This window comes from Pangasianodon hypophthalmus, chromosome 17 (genome assembly GCF_027358585.1).
Source record: "Pangasianodon hypophthalmus isolate fPanHyp1 chromosome 17, fPanHyp1.pri, whole genome shotgun sequence".
NCBI lineage: Eukaryota > Metazoa > Chordata > Actinopteri > Siluriformes > Pangasiidae > Pangasianodon > Pangasianodon hypophthalmus.
Genome location: NC_069726.1, coordinates 17,669,060 through 17,677,110, shown reverse-complemented (window position 1 = coordinate 17,677,110; position 8,051 = coordinate 17,669,060). Strand labels below are relative to the sequence as shown.

At 36.3% G+C, this 8,051-nt stretch overlaps 1 pseudogene; it reads right to left on the bottom strand.

Moving 5' to 3' along the window:
• Positions 1-297: 297 nt before the first annotated feature.
• Positions 298-395, bottom strand: LOC113544193 (uncharacterized; annotated as a pseudogene).
• Between the last annotated feature and the right edge of the window lie 7,656 nt (positions 396-8,051).

The window sequence follows — 8,051 nt, the reverse complement described above, 5'->3', positions numbered from 1 at the left end:
ACACACTGTTATAATAATAATAATAATAATTATTATTATTATTATTATTATTAAAAGGAAATAATATTATTACCAAATTGGCATGTGGATAACACTGAATAAAGTATTTGATTAATCTAAATATCCTAAATTATACAATAAAGAATAAATGCCCATAATATATGTCTGTTGTGAAGATTACTAAAAGTGTTACTGAACATGAAATACAACATGAGAAGATTAGAACATGCATACAAGCTCATTTGGAGTAGAATTATTTAGATTTCTTCTTATCCCCTGAAATAATCTATTTTCCTGGCCTTTTTGCTGTTTGTCTTTGATTTTGCATGTCATCCTTGTGCAGGGCCAAGCTAATCTTCTCTGTTCCAATTTTGTCTTTGATATGCTCATCATGTTTTCTGGATTTCACCTCAGCTTGCCAGTTCAGGGTATTATGACTATACATTTGTGGGTAAATCAGTAGTCAGAGTGACCAGGACAAGAATATTACGTGTATGGGCTATTAATTTTTACTCCTGGTTGCCTGGCAGGCTCAGTAGGCTAGCAGTCACCAGCAGTTCAACAACCAGAGAAAGAAAAACCATGCCTGCCATACTCTGGTATGTATATTTAACTATAGCGCTACTTGTTATGAATCCCACCATCTGCTGTGCCACGTGTTGGCTTTTACTAGGTGGATTAAAGAGCACAGATGAGATATAACCTTTTCAGAATTAGCAATACACAGGTATGTGAAAACACTAACAAAACCAAAATAAAGTGCAGTGTAATGCTGTCATGTAACTTTCCTGCTGCCACAACACAGTCACCTTGTGGTTAAACATGTGGAGAAAAAAATAAAGACGCTAACCAGAGTCAAATAATATCTTTTATGTGTAACGTAAAGAGAAAACACCACAGCTCATAGCTGGCTGACTATCTGACTTTTTCTTGAAGTTGCAAACATGAAGTGCTATGTAAGAACCTTTGTTAGAAAGGATAATGATTATGGCTGAGTCTTCACCTACATGGGAATTTGGATACTTGTGTTTGTATTAATGCACTTAACTAGTGTATACTTGTGTTTGTATTAATGCATTTAACTAGCTAACTAGCTCACCATACTTTAGTTCATTACAGTCAATCCATAAGTATTTTCGTAGTGACACAATTTTCATAATTTTGCCTCCATACACCACCACAATGGATTTGAAATGAAGCAATCAAGATGTGATTGAAGTGTAGACTTTCAGTTTTAATTCAAGAGTTTTCACAAAAATACTTGCTGAATTTGCATTTGGTAGCTGTTCATAGGAACTTTCAATATGTGACACATTATTGAACCAGTACTGCCTGGAATGTTTAAGGTCTTTTGTTTGTGAATGTTTAAGGTTCCTTAGCTTTTTCCATTCGACTGTTGTTTAATAATGTTGTCCCTGAGAAGGAAGCTCCTTCACCTTCACTATGAAATCTTCCCAACCAATGCCAAATGCCTTTTATAATGACACCAGGTGCAAGTTGCATAAGAACAGTTCTCAGCATCTCTTTTTATATAACATATATTTGTTTACACTTATGAATCTTCTTGTTCATAATTTATAAGTACAAAGTCAAAAGACATTATGTGTGTAAGTTTTCAGCGGATATATGCCGTAGAGGTATAATAAATAACAAAATCAAAAGTGTGATTTGTGTGTGTGATTTGTTCACCCTGCCATAGACATGCATTTGATAGCCATTTACTGTTCTGAATATTAATCATGAATCTTGGCTATGGATAAATAAAAAGACATAAACCTGCCTGTGGTTTATTACCGCAACTGACCAATGTGCTGGTGGAGAAACTGTTCACTGTACAGAGAATAAGGGTGCTAAAATAAATGAGATGAATACTGCAGTATGCAAAAGTTACTGCAGCACACAGCATGGATTGTATATCTACATTCCTAGACAATCTCTTTTCCAGCAGGAATGATTCACAAGGATCAACACTGCAGTCTGAGAGCACACAGGAACAGCAGACAATCTGGCCTGAAATCCTATAAAGTGCAGAATGCTGGCTTGCTCTACAACTAAGACCTACCACTGCCTTTATCAGATACCTTCACATTCAGTTATTTGCTTCTGGATGAAGAGGGACAACAGGAGGCTCCAACAACATCAGAAGGAAATTCTGCCAAACATGCACTATCCATCCATCCCTGGTGGAAAAATATAGTTGCTAATCGAGCAATACAGTTATTAAGCTCTTTTTTGGTGAAATGTTGCATAATGGCAGCATGCGTCATTTTGTCTCTGCATATATTTTGTCTCTGATATAGAGTTTGCTGCATGTTTGTCTATTATGCCTCATATTAGAAAATATTCAATGAAACTATTGTGTGTTGCACTCAAAATTCATGACAGAAGCAAACTGGATAACTCTTTGTACCAACATTCACCAATAATGCCCTGAGTTGAGCAATGAAGTTGTAAGAAATGTACAGCATTGAGAGTGATTAAAACCAAGAGCCAATTGGCACATATGGTTGTATTGATTCCTGCAAGAAAGATTAACATAAAATCAAAGACTCCATTATGCATGATTCGCCTTAATGACTATTGATTATTGTCATATTTTTAAAAATGCACAGCATGTGTTTTAAATAGTATGATGACTTCCTGGAACCTGGGATACATGTTGTCTTTTCCTTATTGTCTCACATGAAGACCTGAAACTCACTATGCCTTATGATGATTTAAATTATTGTATATAAATTATTATTAAACATATTTATGGAATAAAACAGGACAGAGCATCTTTTCATTGGAAAAGAAATCAATAATGGGGTGATGTGATGCAGCCCAGCGTGAAGTGGAGGTACTGATACCACCCCAAACCTGATTTATTTTCCAATAACAGGGCATCATGCTACCACAGCAATATGCCAGCAAATACATTTTTTTTTTTTTTATTAAAAAAAGGCATGTCATGCTTTTTATTTATTCATAGTTACATTTAATATTGTGGAACGTCCGCAAAACATTAGTTAGTTCCTGTTATCACTAACATTATAGCAGCTACGAACAGTCATTACCTCAGCAGCCTCTATTTTTTTCTCTCTTTTAAAGTTAATAAGACCAAAAAAAACCCTGCAAAGCACAAATTCCTCTGTCCTGAAGACTTTCCCGTGTTGGAAATCTTCAAGTTTCTGAAGATTTGTCGGAGCTCTGGGTGCTACAGAGCTCTGACACTGGAGGCTCCTTCCAAAAATGTTAAATAAACATTGAGAGAAACTGTCACCATAGCAATGAATACACACATATTCTAATCTGCTTGTGGATCGTTCATCAATTCCCTGTGTAAGTTGTTGCTATAGGATCAATAACACTGTGATATAAACCTGGCAGCTGGAACTATTGTGTGAGCTGTGCTGTTACAGAAAATTAATCAACACCTTTTGAAGTGGCCCAATCTGATTCAAGTATTCTTTAATGGAAATAAAATTCAGAAAGCACTGGAAAATATCTCTGCATTTATGACATTTATTAAATGTGTTTGAAGACGTGGGATGAAACCACAGTTATGTATTTATAGAGATTTTTTTCTATCAATATCATTTTGCTGCTTTCATTTCTAGAGCTATAGAAATCTCCATGTTCTTAATATTCTCTATTACTGCAATACAAAATGCCAAATGCTAGAGAAACTATGTCTACAATGTACCAATTAAGAGCAGTGTGCTTTCCAAAACACTGAGCTGAAGACAAAATTCAGTGCATCAATGGGCAAACTATGGAAAGCTAAATCAAGCATCTGTTTGCTTAAATTCCTGTCATGTCTTCAGTCAGTTCTAGAGGTCTACATTTGAATTAAAAGTTGCCACAATGGCAAACTTAGCATATGCTTGCACCCCAGGAAGTGAACAAACATACTGAAATGGTTCAGTGGTGCAGTAATAATTGTGAAGGGTGTATGAGCTCAATGGCATAGTGTGAACACAAAATACACTGGTTACAGGAAACAGTGGTGCTCTGGAGGCTTTTTGATTTTATTAATTGGCGTGAAAGCATTGAAGATTTTACATTTTCCAAACTGAGGCTGCAGGAGATGATGTAGTGGCTCAGTGATTAAAACTTTGGGCTACCAATCAGAAGATCTTGAGTTCAGATCCCAGCACTGCCAAGCTGCCACTTCTTGGGCCTTTGAATAAGACCCTCAACTACTCTGTTGTTCAACTGTAAGTTGCTTGGAATAAAAAGCATCAGCTAAATGAATAATGTGTAAAATGTACATCTATGCAAATTGTGCTGCTGGTGCTTTTGATACTTATCAAGGCAAGCTAATTAAGACTAAATGTCAATCTACATTATATTTCCAAGTATGCACAAATTAAAACAATTTTTAAAAATGTATATATATATATATATATATATATATATATATATATATATATATATATATATATATATATATATATATAAAGTATAATAATAATAATGTTAGCCAAATAAAATTATATAAAATGCCTGGTTATCCTACCAGGATGCATTCAATACAATAATCCACTCTATAATCTCAAACAACAAAACAGGAAATTAGAAACACAAAATAAAAAAGGGTTTGTGTGCCTCATCGACTGACTTGAGTAGAGCTGGCTTTCCTGGGCTTCAGGCCCGAGTGCCAATAAATGCCAAGCACAAGGCTCCAAATAGACTAAATGGTTGACTATTTGACTGATAATGCAATCCATATAAAATACTATGCATTCTGTTACCATGTAAAAAAAGGAGAAGATTAACAATAAGAGACTAATAGATTATAATGTGGCTTCCCCTAAATTGCCTAAATTGTATAACAATAAGTTAAATATGGAGCAACATGAGGAAGACATTTAAATGGTGAAATGCTACCCTGTAAATGAGAGAAAAGGGTTATTTATGTTATTTGAATTTAGGGTTGATTAGCCTCCACCAGCCTGGCCTTCCTTTGCAAAATTGGCAAAAGTGTCCAGAAAAGGCCATTTCTCTCTGGCCTTTATTTTCTCTTTCTAAGGAAATACACATCTGCAGTGGTGCTTACATTGTAGGTCTGCTTGTGATACAGGATGTTGGCAGGGTTTACACCTACTCAGGTGAGAATCTAACCCTCAAGCATGTTGTAGTCAGCTGTGTCCACAGCTAACACATTATAGAAGATCTGTCAGTCCCCCTCAGTGATATAGAGAGCAAGGGTTCCTGTCCAGCCATCTGTATCCCATTATTTGCTCTCAGTGATGAGCAGGCCAAGGCTTCCACATTAACAGCAACCATCATTTTTTGTTAGCAGGGCAAGTGGGGATGTCCTCTCACCTAGTCTTCAGCATGTCCTTTGTGAGAGACATCAGGCCTCAGAATGATTGTCTGCATATGTACTGACCCCCAGGGATATATTTGGTAACTGGGTCCATTTTCTTTCTTGCAACACTGGGACACAGAAGGGGAGAGGGAGATACATTAAGCATAACGTTATCCCTTCCTCTAGCAGTGTTGTTTTGCACTCTGTACCAGTGGGACATGGTATAGGCCCAAGGGCATAATGTGAAAACAAAACACACTGACCATAATGGACAGTTGAGTATTGAAGGGTTCTTTCCATTATTTATTGCAGGAGAAATGAAAAGGGAAGGAAATATATGAGAAAGTGTTGGTATGCAGGGGTGCTATGAAGTGTAGTATGCTTACTATGCTTGTGTGTGTTTGTGTACTAGCACCCTGCTTGGGTAGCTGGAGATTCAGCAGCAATCTGGAGGGCATAGGGAATCTGTGATGAGGAAAATAAAGTAGCATTATTTTTATTTATATTCTAGCATTATTTAGCTATTGCAGCTCATACAGCTTCTCTGACATCTCCCCAGGCGAACAGACTTTATATTTCATCCCTGGTGACCTTCCAACCAGGGAGGTTTGATGTTCTCATTGGCCTCCAGCAATTTGTGATTGGGACAGATGTAACCCTGAGAACATTTGAACATATCATTATTTTAGGGGCTTGAATGGTGTTGCTGTTCATGGTTATAAATTCATGCTGCCACAGTCAATTGTACCCCAACAAAATATGATCCAGCCTCTGGGAAATGTTATATGTACAGAAGTATATCATGGCCTCATTATTGCATATATGTAGTAATTTCTAAGAGTAAATGTTATGAATGGTTATGAAGGGTGAGTTTTTAGCTTTCATTCATTAATTTGGCAGCTTTTCAATTAAAATCTCATCTTCTGCTCTAACTATACCTAAATGGGTAACTATTAAGCCATTTTGGTGTGTTTGTTTCCTGATTTGTCACAGGACAGCAAAACCTACACATTCACCTGCGCTCTCATTTCTCCAGAGATGTGTATAGGTCACCAGAGATCTCACAAGAGCCATGGCAATACTGCCCAACTGTAATTGGATTCCAAGCAATGCTGAAAGCTGTTTTGATTAAATATTGAGAGGAGAGAGAGGGCGAGAGAGAGAGGAAATACTAGTTACCCTGAAATGGGAAGATTGTATAGAGGAATCTCTTGTGAATTCCTTTCCTGATTCAGAGCTTGTGGAAGAGTTGAATACTAAAAAGCTAACTAAAAAAAAAACTGTTGGCAACCTCACAATAGTTGGTTAATAGAAAAATAATGTTACATTTATCTTCAGCACAAAGCAGTTTACAGTTGCTCTGTGCTCAGTTATTCATGATGCTTTTAGGCCAGTGACAAGAATTCCAAAAATGGAATTGCAAAAATCTCAGAGTCAGTACTAAACGGTTGTCCTTTTAATGTGCCTGCAAGCATAACGTGATCGCCTGCTTACCAAAACAATACAAAAACAAAACTAACAGAGCATAGGCAAACAAAATAAACTCTTTAGATTTTAGATGAACTTGTGGATAAATTTGAAATATATCACATCAATTGAAACTGATTTTTAAAAAAATGATCAAAAAATTCATACCAAGAAGACAAAGTAAAAAATAGCAAATAATTAATAGCCAAAACATCAACACATTGGAATTATGTGCTTAATGTCATATACCATGTATACCATATGTGTACTTTACCTGTCGTTAAATATACTGTATGTGAGAAGTTTTGCACTAACATATTGCCAAGTATAAAAATGCTGGAATTGAATCTGCTATGACATATGTGTGTGTGTATGTATATATATATATATATATATATATATATATATATATACATATATGTATATATATACATATATACACAAACACACTCACTCAACACTTTATTAGGAACACTATACCAATATTGGGTAGGGCCTCAATTCTTCGTGGCATGGATTCCACAAGATGTTGGAATTCTGGTCCACCTTGAATGCATGTTTGATTTTCAGGTGCACTTTCATGCTGTGAATGTCCTGTTCTGCCACATCCCAAAGGTGTTCTGTTGGTTTCAGATCTGGTGACTGAGAAGGGAAGTTCCCAGGAGATCACCAGCCCTTCTGGCACCAACAATCCTGCCACAGTCAAAGTCACTGAGATCACATAGGGTACTATGCTTAGTACTCTAACTTCTTATTTTCCTCTTAGTGAAATAAATCTGTTAAATCATTTGCTTGTTGACATGTACAAATCTCCATACACCAAGCTTAATCACCACACACCACGCTTCTGCACTGCAGTAACGGAAAGGCCTATCTAATCAGCACAGAGCTGGTGAATGTAGATGTTTCAGCAGGAATCCATCAGCGAGGAGACCCATGTGAACCATGACTTGAGGATAAAGGCATCCATTCAGCTATCTTTGGCATGTTTGGCTCTGTGCATGCTGGAAAGTTTTATATTCTCTTCATAAATCAAGCAGATTATACAGTAAATCAGCAGGCTTCAAAGAGAGAAAAACTTGTAATATCTTAGGCTGTGAAATAATAACTTTGGCATTTATTTGCTTTCCACTGCCTGTTGGATCTAACTACAGAGAACACATAGCTCTCTTTGCTTAAAGAGGAATCGTCATTCATATTTTTCTACATAACTCACTCATTGAGAAGTAAGCCAAGACATTCAGATCGCTTTTTAATGATAATTTCTCAAGTAAAACACAAACAAATC